Source organism: Mus pahari, chromosome 15 (assembly GCF_900095145.1).
Source record: "Mus pahari chromosome 15, PAHARI_EIJ_v1.1, whole genome shotgun sequence".
NCBI lineage: Eukaryota > Metazoa > Chordata > Mammalia > Rodentia > Muridae > Mus > Mus pahari.
In genome coordinates this window covers 79,930,352-79,935,112 of record NC_034604.1, presented here as the reverse complement: position 1 = coordinate 79,935,112, position 4,761 = coordinate 79,930,352, and the positions used below count along the sequence as shown (strand labels likewise).

Sequence of the window (4,761 nt, the reverse complement as noted above, 5' to 3'; positions counted from 1 at the left end):
GTGTTTAGATTCTACATAATACAGAGGCCTTACCTGAAAACAAAACAAAACAAAACAAAACCACCAAAGTAAAAAAATGCACACCCTTACTTTCACCTAGGTACTGAAGCTCAAAACCAGAATAAACACACTAGTGGCCCAGGTACTTTACACATTGAACCCTCTTCTCAGACCTACTCCATATGTGCAGTAGTTATACTCTCATTCTAATTATTAAAAATCAATTAATAACTTGAAATTAAATCCCAGTTTTAACTCTCCATTAAGATTGACCTAAATTCCTCTGTAAAATTCTACTTCAACTCTTTACATAACAATTATAAAGTTACAACAGAAAACATATTTGAGAATCAGTTTAAATCATTTCTTTCATACATAACACAGAACTTATGTTTAGAAAGGAAGATATTGAGAATATAACAAGATATAAACAAAACAGACATTTATAGCACCTTTAAGTGTTTTAAATTAAACATGTTAATTGCATAGAGTAGAAAAATCACCAGAGAATACATATGATCAAGAAAAGATAGTGAACACCAATGTACAGTTTCTTGAAAGGAATAGCAATAATATTCTATAGTGTAAGATGGTCATTATAGTGAAACTACCATAATTTTTTAGGGAGTGAAAGAGAATTTTTAATTTTCTAAGAAAATAATATGAAATGTTTGTTTCTTTTTTCATAATATCTATTTTAATAACAGTGTACACATATTAACCTAAACTTCACTGTCACAGAAAGATTTCCCATAAAACTCCGAAAATATTCAGGTTGTGGTGAAGAGGAACAGTAACAAACCTTTTGAAAACGTCAGCGCAGTGGATGGAATGGCTGAAGAATTTCAGCATAAGTTTCCTTCTCTTTTTCAGGAAAATCTTCTGGATCTAATTTTATATAACCAAACATGTTATGGTCCTTCACAGCATACAAATAATCTTGACGTTTTAAACAAAAATATCCAGCAAATAAAAAGGAAGTAACGAACAGAAGCTGGTGATGCAAACCTGCTTTTATCACAGGTCTCATCCGCAGCTTGTTGTCCATCAGGCCTGCGCAGAAGCCGAGGAGCCAAGTAGACAAGCCTTGGGCCATTCAGCTTGGGCAGGGGCAGGCTCCATCCCTCATCCGGCAGGAATTTTAAGGGCTCATGGCCCGGCCCTCGGATCATCCTGTTGATGCGGGTTCCACGTGAGGTTTGACCTCCAATTATAAGAAAAACAACGATTACAAACGCTGTGACCGAGCTTCTGTCCTCCTCTGCCATCCATGCTGAAGCTTAAGTTTCCAGTGATCCAGATCTAAATATGCAATATATTCATTTACTGAATTATAATAATCTAGGCCTTATGTATATAATATTAGTAGAGGTCAATTAGATGAAGTACATGAACAAAAATATCAGAATTGATACATCTACAGCTTTTTTAATGTTTTTTAAATTATTTATTTATTTATTTATTCATTTTTTTTATACTCCAGAATTTATTCCTCACACCCCTGGTCCACCTCCTACTGTTCCACATCACATACCTCTTTACCATTCCCATATCTCCACTAGGGTGTCCCCATCATCCAACACCCACCCAACCAGACCTCTAAACTCCCTGGGGCCTCCATTCTCTTGAAGGTTAGGTGCATCTTCTCTGACTGAACACAGACCTGGTAGTCCTATTATGTACATGTGTTGTGGGCCTCAGATCAGCTGGTGTATGTTAGCTGATTGGTGGTCCAGTGTTTGAGAAATCTTGGGGGTCCAGGTTAATTGAGACTGCTGGTCCTCCTATATGGTCGCCCTCCTCCTCAACTTCTTCCAGCCTTTCCCTAATTCAGCCACAAGGGTCAGCAGCTTCTGTTCATTGATTGAGTGCAAATATCTGCATCTGACTCTTTCAGCTGCATGTTGGGTCTTTCAGAGGGCAGTCATGATAGGTACCTTTTTGTGAGCGCTCCATAGCCTCAGTAATAGTGTCAGGCCTTAGGGCCTCCCCTTGAGCTGCATCTCACTTTTGGCCTGTCACTGGATCTCCATTTCCTCAGGCTCTTCGCAATTTTTTCCCTGCATTTCTTTCAGACAGTAACAATTATGGGTCAGAGTTTTGACTGTGGGATGGCAGCCCCCTCCCTCACTTGATGCCCTTTCTTCCTGATGAAGGTGGGCTCTACAAGTTCCCTCTCCCTGCTGTTGGGCATTTCATCTAAGGTTTAGCAAGAATGATTGTGTTAGATAATCACAGCTTGATGAAAACCACTTTAGAATATTTTCTGTAACCTTTTAGATTAGTTTTGGCTTACACATTCAACTGTGCAGAGACCTGTGGGCTTAACTTTGGATGAGCTATGGATCATTTAAGGCTCTGTTCTTTTGAAAGCCAAACTCGGAGAAAGCACTTTAAAAAATTATTAAAGAAATTGTGTTTCTTGGGTCCTGATACTCTGCTCTTCAGTTCATACTTCCTACAACATAGCAAAGCAAGAAACTGCAATGATTGTTCTCACTATATTTTATAAAACATGGCAATGTACTACAATCTACTCTTTATAGGTGCCTGGGTTTGTATTTCTTAAAGGTTAAAGGAATAAATGGGTATTAGACTGATCATTCTATTTTAAATTTGATTACAACATTTTGGTTCTATTTTCTTTTCTCAGAAAAAAAAAAAAGGTCTGTTTGATATACAGAGTCATACAGATTTGACTTTGTTATAAAATTCAATATAGTCTATTTGCATCATAGATTGTTTAGCCTGTAAAATTAAATAGGTCTTTGGAATAAATATTTGAACTTTTCAGGATGGTAATTTTTTTTTTATAAGACTGGGTATTATTTGCCCATGAAGTTACATTGAGCTTTTTGTGGCACAAAGTAAATAGTATACATAGCAATATATTTTTATTATTAAATTTTACTACATTAAAGAAATAGCTAGGAGTCAGGGAGATAGTAGGATGCCAAAGAACAATTACTACTCTAACAGAGGATCCAGGTTCAATTCTTAGTAACAGGATATTGGCTAATATTACCCAAAATTTCATGTCCAGAAGCTTTCTCTATGACTAATTTCTGACTATTGTGGTCATTAGGCCCAAATATGATACCCTTACATTCATAATGCAAACATTCATTGGAATAAAATAAACACATATTTTATTTATTTTTCATTGGTTATTTTATTTACATTTCAAATGTTTCCCTTCCTAGTCTCCCCTCCATAACTCCCTGTCCCATCCTCCTCCCCCTTGCCTCTATGAGGGTGCTCACCCACCCACCCACATACTCCTGCCTCACTGCCCTAGCTTCCCCCTATCCTTGTTGATCAAGCCTCCACAGGACCCAGGGCCTCCCCTCCCATTGATGCCAGATAAGGTGAAATAACTTCAAATTGCTTATTAAATCTAAAAGGCAAAACCATTATTCTATTCAACAAAGAAGATAGATAGATAAATAGATAAGTAGATATAGATATTTATCATTCTTTTAATATATAAATGATATATTAGTAAAATTTCTATTAATGAAAGAATAACCAAATTTAATGGGTTTATCACTTATTAAATTTCCTCCCTTATCATGTTGCCCTGAAATTAACATGGAGGTCTAATTTAATTATGATACTGGTTTTATTATAAATTTAGACAACATATGTGAATCACAGCTATATAAAATATCTAATTCTATAATATTTACAAGTTAATAAGTTATAATATAGAACTAAATAAATGCCAGTCTGAAAATTAGGAAATTCCTTTTTCTTTTTTGATCTGGTTAAAAATACATATTAAGGGAACACAGGAACAGTGGAGCAGCTGGGACAGGATCCTTCCGCTCCACCATCTACATCATGGAGCTGAAGCTTTTCCACAGCCCTCTGTGCACAGGTCATACCAGGAGAGAGCTGTTCTCCCAGGAGTGACTTCAATCCCAGGCTCGGAGGTGAGATTGCCACTTTCTCTCCAAGACCTGTCTAAAGAGGGGCAGCTAGAAGCGCACAAAGCACAGGAACAGTGGAATGGCTGGGATAGGATCCTTCCAGTTGACATCTGTACCCACAGCTTGGGCTGTTCCAGAGACCTCTACAAAAGTTCTGCCAGGAGAGAGCTGCCCCCCCCCCCAAGAGTGCTGATACAGGCTTACAGACCTACAGGAGGGACAAGCTCCAGTCAGAGACAGCAAGACCATCTAACACCAGAGATAGCCAGATGGTAATAGGCAAACACAAGAATCTTATCAGCAGAAACCAAGGCTACTTGGTATCATCAGAACCCAGTCTTCCCACCGCAGCAAGTCCTGCATACACCAACACACTGGAAAAGCAAGATATTGACTTAAAATCACATCTCATGATGCTGATAGAGGATTTAAGAAGGACTTAAATAACTCCTTTAAAGAAATACAGGAGAACACAGGTAAACAGGTAGAAGCCCTTAAAGAGGAAACACAAAAATCCCTTAAAGAATTAGAGGAAAACACAACCAAACAGTGAATGAATTAAACAAAACCATCAAGGATCTAAAAGTGGAAGTAGAAACAATAAAAAAATCACAAAGGGAGACAACTCTGAAGATAGAAAATTTAGGAAAGAGATCAGGAGACATAGATGTGAGTATCACCAACAGAATACAAGATATAGAAGAGAGAATCCCAGGCACAGAAGATACCATGGAAAACATTGACACAACAATCAAAAATTTCAAAATACACAAAGATCCTAACCCAAAACATCCAGGAAATCCAGGACACAATGGGAATATCAAACCTA

At 37.4% G+C, this 4,761-nt stretch overlaps 1 pseudogene; it reads right to left on the bottom strand.

The window, feature by feature from the left end:
• Positions 1-814: 814 nt before the first annotated feature.
• LOC110333545 lies at positions 815-1,172 on the bottom strand (annotated as a pseudogene).
• Between the last annotated feature and the right edge of the window lie 3,589 nt (positions 1,173-4,761).